The sequence below is a fragment of the Pinus tabuliformis genome, chromosome 2_1, assembly GCF_031772625.1.
Source record: "Pinus tabuliformis cultivar Carrire ecotype Pingquan chromosome 2_1, CPIR1, whole genome shotgun sequence".
NCBI classification, from domain to species: Eukaryota; Viridiplantae; Streptophyta; class Pinopsida; order Pinales; family Pinaceae; genus Pinus; species Pinus tabuliformis.
In genome coordinates, this window is record NC_142299.1 from 600832072 (window position 1) to 600849408 (window position 17337).

General features: G+C 44.3%; 1 pseudogene; it reads left to right on the plus strand.

Annotated features, from left to right (window-relative positions):
• The first annotated feature begins 11252 nt into the window (after positions 1-11252).
• LOC149201897 (putative copper-transporting ATPase HMA5 pseudogene) overlaps positions 11253-17337 on the plus strand; it is a 28672-nt pseudogene continuing 22587 nt past the window's right edge.

Sequence of the window (17337 nt, forward strand, 5' to 3'; positions counted from 1 at the left end):
GCGGATCAACAGGAGTGTTTCCAGTGCATCTATTTATGAGCTCTTGCAGCCCCTTCACAACCTTACTATTGCGCAGTAGCTTCATGCAGGTCTCTAGGAAAGTTGTAAGCATAGAAGGGTCCATCTCCTGATCAAGCTTATCCTTGCTTCCAGAGGTGGAGGCCTCAACGAAGCTCTTCTTTGCTTCCATGAAGCTTTCATGTGCACACTCCAAATCGAACTCGGTCTCCTTCGCCGAAGCTTTACGCATCCATGTACTGTCTTCAGGTTGTTTCCCCTTATCACCTCCTGTTGTGATTCCACTTCTGAGCACTATATTAACATTTGGGTCCTCTTCACACAGCTCAGAACTCATCATCTGCAGGTTCTAAGTAGGTTGCGATGGTAGCACCACTTTGTTGCGTATCCTTGCTATTAGCGTATGACAATCTTTCATTTCATGATCAAACAGAGTGCTATACTTGCACGACAGATGCGTAGGGTTAGTGAAATCGCGAGCATAATGCCCTGGTCCTCTATAATTGTAACAGATCAACTGCCCCTGACCTCTTCTAGGTCCTCCTCCACCTCAGCCTCATCCACGCCCCTAAAATCCTGTCTGCACCATCCCCGCGCTTTGGTTCAGGTGCCCACATTTCAGCCTAAACCCTATAGGCGGGAGTTTTATCCATCATCAACTCATAGCTTCTACAGTTTTGCTCATCATGCCCTACCAATCTAAAAAAATTGTAGAATAGTTGTTGCGGTGTTTGTACAAACTTCTGCAACAAATGACAGTTATCCATAGCATGTTTTCCTGCTACCTGACATATAGCGCACCACAATGCAGGCCCTGCACTCAGTCCTGCTTGAGCTTCCGACATCAAAGGCATCGGTCCTCCTCCTGTAAGGTAGTTCGTAAATACTGTACAATGGCCTTTGTCATGCCCCTAACTCTTTCATTTCAGACACCATACCTCTTTGCACTCCTCTGGTCAGATTGTTTTATCTTGTTTCAAGCTTTGCATCTCAAGGCAAAGAATTTTCAACTAGGCATGGATTCACTGAACCCCCAGATTTAGATCCTACATTGGTGTTTCATGTAGCCTCATTGCGATCTCCAAGGCCTTTGCCTGAGTTGTTATCTTCTGCTGCGACAGTGCAACCCTTAAGTGTGGCAAGAGCGAAGCCACAAACCATTCGCGATGTTGTCTGTCTGTTAGGTTCATGTTAGCTTCGCGAATTGTACACTTCAACCTTTGATTGAGTTCCCAAGGTGTCTTGCCTAGTTGCATCACGATTTATTTGAACCCTACAATCAACTGTGCTTCAGATTTAGGCCTACTGAATTCTCTATTCAGTGTTGTCTGGATGTCTGCCACTCCAACATTTGGGTTATCATTAGCGTACTTGATATACCAGGTTAGCACATGATCCTGCAGAGTGCTAACCAATGTCGCCTTCTTCATGTTGTCATCTGTAATGCCCTAAGCTTCCCATATAGCTTTTACAATGAACCAGAATCGGTTTGAGTCCTCATTCCCTAAGCCTTTTAACAAAGGCAGCTTCACTGAATTTTCCATACTGAACTGCGATGGAGGTGGAGGTGGTAAGGGTCAAGTCGCAGGCAATGGTGGTGAAGTTGGAGGTGGTATTTGTGGGAATCCTTGCCTTATTAACTGAATAGCACTTCATGGAGAAACCTCTGCTATTTCCTCATCGTCACCTTGCGAAGGTGAAATCAACGGACTATATTCAGGACCCTTTCTTCCTTCATTTCTGTAAGTTTTTCCGCTTCTCATAGCCCCTAACATCAAGGTAGCTACATAAACTGTGTTTTGAACAATAAAATTTTAATCCAGGTATTCAAATATTTCATGTACTTACCTCGCGATCCTTTAAAAAAATGTCACTTCGCTTAGCTATATATGATTGAGGTGTCGACCGCAAATTTAGTTACAAATCCTCCTATGATGCAATCGAGCCAATGATCGAAAGTGTGGGCGATCTTATCCTCCTATGCTTCCAACCTTCGCACTAGCTCTGGGGTCCACACAATTGGACCGTCAAGTTTTCACCTTCCTTGGCTATCTGCTAGCTTTGCAATCCACTCATATAGCTCAACTAGAAAGGAGCAGAAAAAATCTCGTGGATCTCTGTATATAGGTATCTGTCTAGCCAGTATTCCTTTGTCAATCGTGGGTTTCTATTCTCCTGTGCCTCGAATTCATGGATATTCCTATCCAAAAAGTCTTTAATCTCTATCTTAGTCAGATTCCAGTGATACGACATCACACATCTCTTATGCAGATTCCGGTCCTGGTAATGGAACCATTTGTTGGCTTGAGGGGACCTGACCTAGGTTCAACGTTATTAGCCAAACAAATCCCTACAATACTGGCCCTTTCGGCATCAGCCCGTGGAGCACGGACTGAAGTCTCACCTGAAGCAGTATGGGGGGATGCTAGAACCAAGTTTCCACACCATGAGATGGTTTTGATGTCAGTTAATTCCCTTTTATTCTTGCCTTCGTGCAGGTCACTTCGCTCTAGAGCTTTCCAGACGAGCCCTCTATTCCTTCCTTCAATACCTCCGTGAAAGGGTACATTTGACCTTCGCGCAACCCTAACCCTCGATCTAGACACTTTCATGCTACTAAGGCAGCGTACTGTGCAGATTCCTTAACTAGTCTAGTATCTTACTTATCTTATTATATACTCATAGTTAGCACCGCGTAAATAGATATTCTTATATGCGTTCAATTATCCAACATAATTATACACATTCGCGCACCATATAAGCATTATAAAGGAAATTCATACATAAAATGCTAAGATGCATTAATCGGAAAAAAGACACAGAAATTGCATAATACTTCTCTTTATTGATATCTTCCAAGTGATTACAGACTCTATTCATCCTACACACACAGTTGTAGGGGTCCGCACACTCAGCTGCAGACTTCCACCCTAGGCCTCTACGGACTCAACTTCAGAGCCTTTACCTATGCTACGACCTAAAACTTAGACTTCTTACTTTAGAGCTATCACTCTCTTATCTTGTGTGTCTCTGAAACTACTTAGACCTTAGCTCTTTTTATACAATCCCATGGTCTGCAGACCATGGGTAGATCTCCTTACAGCCGACTTTACTTTACAAAACTAAGGGTGAACAACCCTTTATGACTTATGACACCTACACATTCCGCGACCACAAAATGCAGAATCTTTATAAGTTTATTGCAAAATTTGACTCAAACATGGGATTTTAGCCCCAAAAATTCCCTTTGGGGGATCCCGTTCCCAACAACATGTACACCCAATAGTTGTGGGGAGTATCAGTGTACCCCACAAAGATCCCCAACTCTGTTGTTGGCTCAAGCTTCTTCTGTGCATCTTTGGTCACATGGAAATAAACCGATGACCCAAAAATCGTAAAGTGACCAGCATATGGCCTCTTACCAAAATAAGCTTCCTCTGGTGTTTTACTCTCAAGTATTTGATGTGGCTACAATTCTGAACATAAACCATTGTGTTGCATGCCTCAGCCCACAAGTGTAGTGGTAGGCCCTGATCATGAAGCATCGTCCTTGTTGCCCCTAATTTTCCCCTATTATTCCTCTTGGTAACCCCATTCTATTGAGGGTTATGAGGTGCCATCAACTCTCCTTTAATCCCTTCCGCTGCATAGAAGTTATTAAACTCATTGGAGACATATTCTCCAATGTTATCACTTCATAGAGCTTTAACCTTCTTGCCTGACTCTTTCTCAACCAATGCTTTGAATTCACAAAACTTTGTGAATGTCTAATCCTTTCTCTTCATGAAAAATATCTAGCATTTACGAGAATAGTAATCTACAAATATAACATAATACCTATGTTTGGTGGTGGATACTGTCGAGAATGGTCCACACACATTTGAATGGAATCTATCCAGAATAGACTATGCTCGACTGTCTCTATCTCATAAGGAAGGCTTGGTGTATTTCCCAAAGTACAACCCTTACATGTATCAAATTTCTCAAGCGTACCTTTGGGAAGACTGGTAGAGATTTGTTGTAATATCTTCAAAGCCCCATGATGCAAGTGGCCCAATCGCCCGTGCCACAACTCACCGACATCTTGTCTCAACATCTTTTCTGCTTTTGAACTCAAAGCAGCACACTCCTCTACCTCTATCTTATAGAGATTTTGAACTCGAATCCCTATCTTCTTTACTTGACTCGTGGTTTTGTGTTGGGCATGGAATCCCCCCAAGACATGTTTTGGGGCTTACAACCCAAGTTTTGACTAAATCTTGTTGTAAAAGCTCCGCAAATTGCGGGCACGGGGCGTGAAAGTATGATAGAGTCACAGGGTTGTCTGCCCTAGTTTTGTAATGTAATGTCCACTAGATAGACCTACACATGGTCCGTGGACCATGGGATTGCATAAATAGGGTGAGGCTCTAAGTGGAAAAAAGAGATAGATGAGCATGAGAAGTCTAAGTGGTTGAGTCAAAGTGTAGAGTGTGTATGTGGGTCGTAGAGTAGGAGAAGGCTCTGCGGCTAAGTGCACAAAGGCCTGATAGTCCGCAGCTGAGTGCACGGACCCCTGCAGCTTAGTGTGTAGGGCAGGTCGAGTTTGTAACTGGAGGAAAATCAATAAAGAGAAGTTTGGTTATAATTTTGTGTATCTGTTCTTGGGTTAATGCATGATTGGTATAATTCACAAATATACTGTTTATTTACTGTGCGCACCTGTATGAATGTTTTGTATTGTTATAATATCACTTAAGATAGTAAGTAGGTGAAGGTGCTTAACTAACACTGAAGGATAAATAAGATCTCAGGTTAATGACGCAGAGTGTAGCACAACCCCTAGATAGGGATGCATGAAGACATTATATCAGGCCGCGAGGAACGAGAAAGTGCGCGAAGCAGCCTACGCGTAGGGACAAACCGTGGACCAGTCGAACTCATTAGACATATCCAAGGTGCGGGAACCTAGTTCTAGTACCCTCCCATACTACTTTGGGTGAGACCTCAGTCCACGCTACGCGGACTATTGCTAAAAGGGCCAGTAGTACCAGGATTTGTTTGGCTAATTAACTCTGAACTTGGGTCAGGCTCCAACAAGCCAACAAATGGTTCTATTGCTGGGATAGGGATCTGCATAGAGATGTCTGATGTCGTATCGCTGGAATTTGACAAAGAAAGGAATTGAAGAGTGGTTGGATAGAAAGATTCACGAGTTCGTCGTGCAGGAAAACAGGAATCCGCAATTATCAAAGGAAGAGTGGTTAGATTACTACTTATATACAGAAATCCATGAGATTTTCTTTGCATCCTTCCCTACTGAGTTGTACAAGTGGATTGTGAGGCTAGCAGATAGCCAAGGAAGGTGTAAACTCGACAAACCTATTGCATGGACTCCAGAATTGGTGCACAGACTAGAAGCATCGGAAGATAAGATCGCGCACGTTGTCGATCATTGGTTGGATCGAATCATAGGAGGGTTCATCACCGAATTCGCGGTAGATACTTCGGTCAGCTATAGCGAGGCAGAATGACGCTTCTTCAAGGGACCACGAGGTAAGTACATTAAATCTTTGAACACTTGGATTAAAATGCTACTGTGTGAAAAGCGGGTTATGCGAATAAATTGATGTTTGGGGCTATGCAGAGTGGGAGGATCTACAGAAATGAAGGTAGTACAGAACTAGAAACTAGCCCCTTGATTTCACCTCCATGAGGAAGCGAAGAGGAGCTCGTAAAGGTTTCACCAAGAAGTGCGATCAATCTGATAAAGCAGAGAATTCAGCGCATACCACCCCCACCCACACCACCACCAGTTTCACTATCTTCACCCCCGACTTCACCCACACCACCTACGCCACCACCGTTAAACAGTATGGCTAGTGCGATAAAGCTACTAGTGTTCAAGGGAGTAGGGAATGAAGATCCGAACCAATTTTGGTTCGTGGTAAAAGCTATATGGGAAGCACAAGGTGTCACGGATGATAATATAAAGAAGGCAACGTTGGTCAATGCTCTATAGGATTGCGTGATGATCTGGTACATCAAGCATTCCAATGACAATCTGAATGCGGGGATAGAAGATATCCAAGCTGCGCTAAACAAGGAATTTCGCAGGCCAAAATTGGAGCCACAGTTGATCATTAGATTCAAGGAAATCACCATGCTACCATGCAAAACCTCGTGGGAGTTGGATCAAAGACTGAAGTGCATAATTCATGAAGCAAAGATGACCTTAACAGATGGGTAGCATCGCGAATGGTTTGTAGCCTCGTTAACGCCGCATCTACGGAACACACTATCGCAACAAAGGCTAACCACTCAGGTTGAGGCTTTGGAGGTCGCAATGAGATTGCACAAGACTTCGATACAAGATCCTAACCTGGGAGTCCAGCAGATTCACATGCAGTTGAAAAACTTGTGCCTAGAGATGCAGAGTTTGAAACAAGACAAGACAGGTCATCCAGAAGTGCGCGACGAGGCATGGTGTGTAAAATGCAAGGGCTAGGGGCACGACAAGGACCACTGCCTGGTGTTCACGAATTACCTCGCGGGAGGAGGACCAATGCCATTGAGACTGGAGGCACAAGTAGGACCAAGCGCGACACCTGCATTATGGTGCGCGATTTGTCAGATAGGAGGAAAACATGCTACAGATAACTGCCATCTACTACAGAAGTATACACAGAATTCCTAACAGTTGTTCTATAATTTCTGCAGGTCAGTAGGCCATGATGAGCACACCTATAGAAGTTATGAACTGATGATGGATCAGACTTCTACCTACAAAGTCCAAGCTTAAACATGGCCCCTCGATCAAAATGCAGGAATGGCGCGCACTAGATTTCAAGGGCACGGATGAGGCCGAGATGGAATGGGACCAGGAAGAGGTCACAGAAAGCTAATATGTTACAATTGCGGAGGGCTAGGGCATTATGCCCACGATTGTACAAATCCAACGAGACCATCATGCTTATATTGTATGCAGTTTGATCATGAGACAGAGGACTGTCCCACACTGATAGCGAGGTTGCATGATAAAGGAGCAGTCCAACCTCCCATGACTCAAAACCTAGAAATGATGAGGTATGAGCCATGCGAGGAAGACCCTAATGTAAATATCGTGCTCCGGAGTGGTATTACGACAGGGGATGACAAAGGAAAGTAGCCCAAAGAAAGTACCTGGGTTCGCAAAGCCCCAGTGAAGGAACCTGAATTTGATTTGGAGCACGCTAAGGAGACATTCATGGAAGCTAAGAAGAGCTTCGCGTATGCCTCCACTTCAGGAAGTAAAGACAGACTGGAGCCATAAATGGACCCATCAATGCTCACTACATTCTTGGAGACATGCATGAAGCTGCTACGTGATAGCAAGGCTGTGAAGGGGCTGCAAGAACTCATAACTAAATGTGCTGGGATCGCACCAGGAGAGCTGCGCGTAATCCAGAAGCTCGAGAAGCACATGATGTGAATAGGAAGGGAGATGATATTGACCGCGTAGATCAAGGAATATGAGATAGATCAAGTGATTCTGGATCTAGGATTGGACGTGAACGTCCTGCCAAAGCAGACATGGGAGCACATGGGCAAGCCTGCACTACAATGGTCTCCTATCCAACTGCGAATGGCAAACCAAGAAAAGATCCTACCTATGGGGAGATTGCAGGGAATCACAGTAGATATCGAAGGAGCAAGCGTGATAGAAGATTTCAAAGTGATAGAGATTTTTGATGACAGTAATCCTTATCCAGCACTACTGGGAATAGATTGGGCCACTGATGGAGTGATAAATCTAAAGAAGTGCAAGATGATTTTTGAGAAAAAGTCATTGTACGTAGTGGTACCTTTAGACCCTACGGAAGGATCGCGATACACAGCGCTAGTGCGTGACTGCGACAACGACGATGATCTAGATTGTATCTACAAGATAACTGCGTACGAGCAAGACTGGGTAAATCCAACCGCGGATGGTTGAATCTCGTGGGAGCGCGAAAGCTTCTGTGCATTAGATTCTAACGAAGAGATAGAACGATGGAAGAACCAGTTACACGAGTTAACCACACTCAACTATAACGTGATGACAAGGTCCTTGCGCTACATAGAAATAGAGGTAAGAGATCTTCCTACCTACAACGGGTTAGGTGAAGTGGAGGAGTTCCTGAACAAATTTGAAGGAGAATTGTTGAAACAATAGCGTTTAGGCGCTCTGAAATGGGTACTATGCACTATGCCGGCATGGTGGTGGGGTACGCACCAAAAGAGTTTTGGGGACTGGCACGACTGCCGAAGGATGATGCCCCTACGATTTGGGAAGCCTGAGATGTGGTTAAAAGACAAGTATGACGGACGAAATGGTCGGCACACCCACCTTTCCAGGTGGGTACAATAATATGGTATGAAACTTGTAGGAATACACACAGTACTTGTGGTAGGAGACATGATCGAGATGCAGGTTCAGGCAAGACAATGGCGTGAACCACCCCTCTGTTTGGGACCAAGAAGTATGGTAAGACCAAGCGCGCAGAAGCATATTCACGTGGAAACTTTTGACAAAGTACGCGAAGCACTGAACAGAGTCCACCATGTGAAGCGGGCTGACTGGGACCTATGCATACCAGCGGTTCTCTGGGCATATAAGACCATGTGAAAAACCTTGACCACGTGGGTACCTCTGAAGCTGAATTATGAAGCGAATGCTGTAATCCCCATGGAGCATGAAAAGCCTAGTTCGCGCATAGTAGCACCAGTAGATACAATTGCTTGCGGAGCCTGGAAAAAAGGAATCACCCAGCCGTAAGAAGCAGAATGCATGGGACTTGAGGAAGAAATCAAATAGGGAAATTTTAGGATCCAAGAACTTGAAAAAGAAAGGGTGCGATTAAGGAGGAAAAGCACCTTGGTAGAAGCAGAAGTCAAGAAGCTGGAAGACGAGATAAGGGATGAGTTTCTTGATACCACAGTGTTAAAACAGGGTGCGCACGATCATGCTGACAAGTTTGAGGACTATCATTGTGAATTGATTAGTTTGATGCCTTGGCTTGGACCGCATATTACTAAGAAAATTAACCAGGATGATGCACTGTAGAGGATAAGGTGCGCGACGCTGCTAGTAATGGTAAAAGGTAGGTATTTCTTAGGAAGAAGGTTGGATGATCGGAGGAAACCGCACATAGGTGGTGCGGCCACCTAACTAGCTAAGGGAGGGATAGTCTTAGTGCTCTAGGCAGTTGAAAGGGAGTGCAGGACTATAAACTATTCTTCCTGGGAGCTGTGCGATGTTGGAGCTGCACGCAAAAGCAAAGAGCCACAAGGTCCGCGACCGAGCATGGGGGCTGCGCTATCGCGTGGGTTGGCCAAAAAGTGACTGTTGAAGTCACTATTCATGATGGGATGCTCAACTTGAGGCCAAATGGAGCGGGCGACAAGCACTTAAGATGCGATTTATGGGCAATATTTGGAAAGATCTACCGCTTAAGGAGCATTAATGAACCAGATTTGGGGGGAATGATCAAATTCAAATGCAAAAAGTGCTATAAAATACAAAGGGTTGCCTAGCAAACAACACTTGGTCATTTTTGAATTGAGCAATTGAGTAGAGCCTTGATTGTTATGAGCCGAGCATTGATTGAGCCCCTGAGTTTGTGAGTGCTATATTTCCGAATGAATATGATGGAAACAGTTGAGGACGTTATGGAGATAACTGAAATGACCGCTGGAGAGGCCGCACAGGCCCTGGCTATGGGAGATGCTCCGGAAGGTGTCGCGATTGTGGCAGAAATCCCAAAATCACCGCGCATGCTAAGAGCCAAGAAGGACAAACAAGCAATGGTTCCCGTACGTGTGTCCTCATGAAACCCGATGTGCACCAAGCTGTCAATGGAGGAGAAGGGGAAAGCCGTCACCATAGAGACGGATGAAGAAGAAGAAGATATAGAGGATCTTATCATCAGAGAGGATGAGGATGAAGGCATAGAGGAGGATGCTCAGCCTGCGCACCCCACGAAAAAATTGCCCTCATATGTCCCCCCGCAAAAAGGGAAGGCAAAAGTTCCCAAGGACCTGGAAAAGACCAAGAGCCCGCTCCAGATCCCACTCCTCCCAGACAACATTATGTTTAAGGGTACGCACTTGGGACGTGTGCCGAGCTTGAAATTCGAAGATTGGGACCTCGCTAACCATGAGAAGTTCCCTCACCTTGAGACAAGGAACCTCATGAAGCCCAAGTAGAACACCGCGACGGGGGTGATAGAATTAGAGCTGCGGAAGTGGTTGCACGGAGTGGAAAAGGCTGGGCTACTGAACTTGCTTTGGGTGTCGCACTTCCACCGTGCCCCAATAACCATTTTCATCATCAGGTAACTGCTTTTCCTAGTGCATGATGGGTGTTTGTGGCTAGAGGAGCCCATCCCCATCATGACAGACTTGATTCACTGCGTCTCCCAGCTTCCATGTAAAGGAGAGGACCCCGCGGACATATCGGCAGGGAAGGGTAGTGACTTGGCCATCACGGAGGCCATGAAGAAAAAGTACAAGATGGAAAAGAAGAAAAGGGGCTACGCCATCTCCAACATCAAGGAGAAAGCAATGCATGTGGCGACCCAAATCCTGGTAAGAAAGGTCATGCGCAAGTGTCGCATGGATGAAGCACCTGCGCCGATGGTAGCACTGGCTGAGCAGTGCACGGAAAGGGTCCAGTTTAACTGGTCCGAGTTCCTCTGCAAGGAGTTTTTAGAAATTGTCGTGAAGCTCAGGAATAAGGAAAAATGTTCCACTATGCATGGCTTCTGCTATCCATAGTGCTCCTGGCTGGGGAATTGCTAGAGGATAGTCAATTCCCCATAATTGACAGGGATTTACTGGAGGCTGTGAAGTACGCTTCACTCTGGGCAACAAAGGATGCTAAGAGGATCCGCGACAGTAAAATCTTCTAGGTGTCCATGGAAATGAACCTCAAAATGGGGATCAATCACAAGCCACGGTTTTCACCCACTGTCTACAATAGTCTGGAAAGTTTTGCAAAATTCAAAGCGGACATGCATAGCATTTACATTAAGGGGCGCAAGCACCCTATCAAGCAGTGGATAAAGCTACCCTTCGTAGCCACAAATGACGTCATTTTTAATGTATTGGAGGCATGGCCACCAGAGTGGCGCAACCCATACATCGCAAAGATCGAGCAATCGACAACGCAAAGAAAGAAAGATGAGGCCAAGATGCACATTGCATAGTTAGCCAAAAAGCAAAGGAAGGAAGCAATGACAAAAGAGGTGTGGGCAGCATGGGATGCCACACAAAAAGCAACTGAGCAGGAGAAAGCCACAGTAGCACAGGAGGCAGCCGTGAAGGTAGGTGAGGGCCACACGACACAGGGGCAGGAAGCAAAGGAAGCAGAGACAGAAGAAGGAGGTGCGGACCCACAAACCGCATCAACGCAACTGAAGCACCAACACCCAGCAGAGTAGGCAGGGTCACGTAAGAAGGTCAAGGCATCGAAATTGTCTCTTGACTCAATCACCCTAACCGAGGGTGATCTACACGACATCAGCGAGACGGTGCATGATGTCACCAATGAGGCTCTCCAAGATTTCATGTAGGAGAACCAAATTGTGTTGGGGGCCCTCAGAGCACGGTTGCAGGAATTATAGGCGTGCCCTTCTCAGGTTGGTACCTTTTCGACTAGCCTCGCAGTTGGCTCAACAGTAGTAAAACAAATGTTGCGCACGCGGATGATGAACACCATAGTGTTGTTGGAAGGGGCTCTAATGACATCAAATGACGTTGACAAGCCTTTGGTTAGCGTGCTGAAAGGCCTCAGTATCAATCTAGCTGCACTCCTGCAAGAGACCCTATATGTGTTGCAGGATGGAATATCTGCAGAGCTGCGAGCTAGGGAGAGTCGCGCACTACAAGTCCTCAGTGAACAAAAAAGAAATATGGAACAACTAAGCTTGCAGCATGACAAAGTGGTGTCACAGAATCAACTGTTGGCACAGATGATAGACGACGCTTGCCAAAGCGTCCTGGAGCTTACCATCCTAGTAGACATGCCAACAAAGGTGCGAATCCACAGGTTAGCAGTAAGGGTTTGCTAGGCAAGGGAAGAAATGAAAAAGGTTCAGCTAGAGCTAAACCTTTAGATCTGTCAGAGAACAGCGCAATAGCGCTATCACAGTGGGACAGGACGAGATTGGAGGTGCAGTGCGAGACTGCACCTGTATGTTGGAAGAATCACTTGAGGTCCTCTCAAATCTGCAGGAGGACCCCAACATCCAACGCTTAGAGACAGAGGCACGAGAACTCCAAAAACAGTATGACAGTGTCCGAGGAACTACTCGGATGATGGTCCTCACTCAGAGGCTTGCGCGGATGCAGCAAGCTAAAGCGCTGAAGGAGCAGGTGGACGTGGCACGACATAAGGAAGCAATCTTGAAGGCACGCGTTCAACCTTGGATCGACGAGGCCTTCACCATCACGGCAGAAATTGAAGGAAAGCTCGCACACATGCAGGGGATGCACATATTGATGCAGAGAAGCACTCCCAACATAGAGGTCTCGGAACAACATATGCAACAGATCCAACAAGCAACAGCTCAGTGCATTGCTGACCTTGCTGCAGTTCGAGAATAGTTGGAGGGACTCCACGCAAAGATTGTCGCGCCGACAGAGTGACTCGAGGGTGAGTCACGATGTTTGTGTTAGGGGCCTATTGGGCATGGAATCCCCCCTAAGACATGTTTTGGGGCTTACAACCCAAGTTCTGACCAAATCTTGTTGTAAAAGCTCCACGAATTACGGGCGTGGGGCGCGAAAGTATGATAGAGTCACAGGGTTGTCCGCCCTAGTTTTGTAATGTAATGTCGGCTAGATAGACGTACCCATGGTCTACAGACCATGGGATTGTATAAATAGAGTGAGGCTCTAAGTGGAAAAAATTGATAGATGAGCATGAGAAGTCTAAGAGGTTGAGCCAAAGTGTAGAGTGTGTCTGTGGGTCGTAGAGTAGGAGAAGGCTCTCTAGTTGAGTGTGCAGACCCCTGCAGCTAAGTGTGCAAGGCAGGTCGAGTCTGTAACTGGAGGAAAATCAATAAAGAGAAGTTTGGTTATAATTCTGTGTATCTATTCTTGGGTTAATGCATGATTGATATAATTCACAAATATACTGTTTATTTACTACGCGCACCTATATGAATGTTTTGTATTGTTAAAAGATAACTTAAGACAGTAAGTAGGCGAAGGTACTTAACTAACATTGAAGGATAAATAAGATCTTGGGTTAATAACGTAGAGTGCGACACAACCCCTGGGTAGGGGTGCACGAAGACAGTATATCAGGCCACGAGGAACGAGAAAGTGTGCGAAGCAACTTGCGCGCAGGGACAAATCGCGGACCAGTCGAACTCATTAGACATCTCCAGGGTGCGGAAAACTGGTTCTAGCACCCTCCCATACTACTTCGGGTGAGACCTTAGTCCGCGCTCCGCGGAACATTATCAAAAGGGCCAATAGTACCGAGATTTGTTTGGCTAATTAACTACGAACCTGGGTCATGCCCCAACAAGCCAACACTATCTGTCGAAGGAAACCATTTCCTTTTGAAAAGATCACATCATAGCCTCTATCCTCAAGCATGGAAACAGATACCAAGTTCTTCATCAATCCAGGTACATGCATAACATTCTTTAAGATGAGTGGAGCTACATGTTACCTCTGAAAATTAATAGTGCCAACACCAGTAACACTATACTTACCATCATCATCCATCTCGATATGGATCTTGAGATCTTTCTCCTCCAGTTCACTAAATAACTCTTTGTCGCCAGTAATGTGGAAAGAAGGTCCACTGTCTAAGTACCAGACGCTCCCTATCATTGAAGACACCATGCATGTAAAGAGGGAAAAGTCCAATTCGAATTGGGAGGCCAAAGCCTCACTCACCGCTCCTCCTGAGGAATTCTCCTTGGACTTCTTCAATGGAAAATTTGTAGCAAAGTGACCCATCTTGTGATAATGAAAGCATTTAACTTTCGTCATGTCCTTCTTCTTACCTCCATGATAAGAATCTGATTTGGAATGAGAAATTTTACCTTTCCCCTTCGTTTCCTTAAACACTAAGGTACAATTCTCTTCATCATCAGTCTTTGATGAAGAGCCATCCCTGGTGTTCCTCCTGATCTCATCCTTCATCAAATGTGACCATAGTCGTTCCCAATTTGGCATCTTCTCCCGACCATTAACAGAGTCCTGATAACTATGCCAACTCTTTGGGAATCCAAGAAGAGCAAGGCTCACCATATCATCCTCGACATCTGTGATTTTATCACTTCCAAGTTCATCTTGACATTGAGTGAACTTGGTGTAGTACTTTGGAATCGTCTCGCCTTCCTCCATATTGATTTTACGAAGTTTATCCTTTAGTTCCGACTTCCTTTGATCACTGCTATTTTGATACAAATCCATCAATTTTTTCCACATAGCATGTAGATTTTCCTTGCCACGGAGACTCGAGACAATGTGGTGTCGAACTCCCTCAAGTATTATCCACCTTGCCTTTGCCACACACTTCTTCCATTCGACCAAGTTCTGTGCATCTACAATTGCTATCTTGGGGATTTCTTGATCAATGAATTCCTTCAAGCCATTATCTTCTAGTACAGCCTCCATCCTATCCCTCTAGACTATAAAATTTGAGCCTTCCAAGGCATACTCAAGCCTCAACCCATGGAATGCCATCTGTCAATCCTGAAGTATGTATGCAAATTCGACTTTCACCTATAACCCAGAAACTCAAAACTTCGAAATCTCCTCTAGAGAGCTTATTTTAAATAAGTGATATCTCCCTCATCCAAAATCCGATTCGGCCAATGTTTTTTTTTAATTTGGGTATCTTTTCCCAAGGAATTCAAATCTGCAATTTGTTTCTGAAAATTTTGCACATTAATTCTCATAAAGTCTCTACAAACTCTCAGCCCAAAAAACAATCTTGCACTGATACCATGTAGACAATCCCGTAGATTCACAAGCTAATGCAATTTTCTAAAGCAAGAGACAAGAATCTACTTATACTATTTACAACAGAAGCCCATAAACATCAAACAAACAATAATCAATAAAGGAAGAGAATCAAAGGAACATAACACAATAAATATCTGAGGAAAGCCACGGCTCAAAACCCCACTATCCGTTTTGTATTAATCCAGAAAATCAAGATGAAATTACAATGCTTGTTCTCTCTAGAACAATCCCAACACTCAACAAATTCAATCTCCAACTCATAAGAAAACTCAAGGCCAAATCTTAGCCAATTCACAAGCTCTCCAAGTCTCTATTCCAATTTGTAATTCCTATGGAGAATAGAATGTATTTAAAGGGAAATAAAGCCTCAAGAAATAGTGCAATCCCTCAAGGATCAGTTCCTGATTGCATGCACTATCAGTGCAAATCAGAAAAATATAAAACAAATAGTACACTATCTCTACACTCTAGTCTCAACTGGGTCTTTCTCAGAATAAACATGCATGAGTTTCTAATGGAGGAATCTTCAGTTAACTAGAGTAACACTAATTAGGTCACTAGTGTCCCAACTGACTATTTACTCACTATTAGTTCCTGAAACTGATTGGAACTAATTTAACTAGACTTAACTCAATAAACTGAGCTAACTAATTAGAACTCATTCATAACTCATCCTGAACTCCTATAAGTTAGGGAGAACATATACATGTCTTCTAAAAGACTTCCAATTCAAATTTCCTAAATTAATTAAGTTAATTAAACTTAATTAATTATTTTGAAATTGCTATGAGAAAACAATTCTATTTTAATTCACAGTTTAATTCAAGGCCAAATTAAGCTGGAATTTCTTGTTTCCATTTCTCAACAACACAGTACCTCATCCTTGAAGGTCTTGATGCTATAGGGTAGGCAACACTATCAGCTGATGCGAAGATCTCACCCTTGGTGAAGCCACTTGATAATGTACGACTATGGGTGTGGTGTGGTTGGTGGGCCCAACTGATTCACGACCTCTACTGAAATGAGTTTCTTTTGGGTTCTACTGTCAACAATGAACTGCAATGGAGAACCCTTCATCCACATTTGTGAGTGGAAGAGACGCTCCCCCTCCTCTAGATCTTCCAGCTCAATCTTCTAGACCTTGGTGGTGGCAAAAGTGGCACTAGGCTCTGCTTCAATAATCTTCTTCCCTTTGTCATTCCCCTTGTTGGGGTTTGAATCAAAGTTGGAACATGCATCTGACTTTAAAGCATTCAAATCAACCATTAGTGATAGTTTTGCATGACACTCACTTGTGTTATGAGTGGGGCTCTTGTGGAACTCACACCCCTTGCCTGTTTCGTTCTTCGTCTTTGTGTTGTTATTCTTTTCTTGTGACTTTGATGGGTTGTCTTGGGTCACTCCACCTTGGCTTTCCCCTTTGTTTTTTGATTTGGGGACGCCTTTTCCTTGTTTCGGATTCGTAGATCCAAAGTCTCGCTTGTTCTTTTTGAATTTCTACTCAATCTTGACAATGTATCAATATGCAGTGTCGAGCGAGGTGATGTCCAGGAATTCCATTTTGTGCTGGATGCATTTGTGTAGACAATCGTGGTACTTGAGTACCAAATGCCGCTCATAATCCTTGATACCCAACTTTGTGGGAAGGGCATGAAAAATGTTTGTGAACTCTGGCATGTCTTGGTCCCTTCCCTGCCACAGCGTAGTCCATTTTATGTACTTATCTGCATAGCTCCTGATGGGTAATATTGTTCCTTGGTAGTGTCTCAGAAGAAATTTCAAGTGGGTGTGGTTCAAAACAATGAGGGTTTGCTTTGATCATTCTACTCATAGTAGGTTTCCCACCAGTCCTTGACATGGGGGGCGAATTTAACGAGAGGAAAAGTAATCTTTTCCCTATCAAAAAAATCATGAACTAAAAAATATCCTTCCAGTAGATTTAACCATTTATCTACAAAATTTATGTCTATTTGAACTTCAAATATAGAGATGTCAAAGTTAACTTGTACCTTGAAGGGGGAAATGCCTTCGAAGTGACTGTTGGATGAATATGCATCACCTATTGGCCTTCGTTGAAGGATATGGGAAAAGTTATCCATCATCTCGTTCCTTTTTCGCTCAAGGGATTCTTTGAGTAACAATTTGATAGGATCTTCAGCTCCCTCATATTTCTTTACTTTCCCCATGGGTGACTGTCAGTGTCATCGAGGACAATCTTTCAAGGGTTCAACCAATTCAAGTCCTAACTCCTTATACTCTGACCTCGTTGGGGACATGCACAAAAAAACAAACAAAGAGCAAACCGCTCTGATACCACTGATCCATATT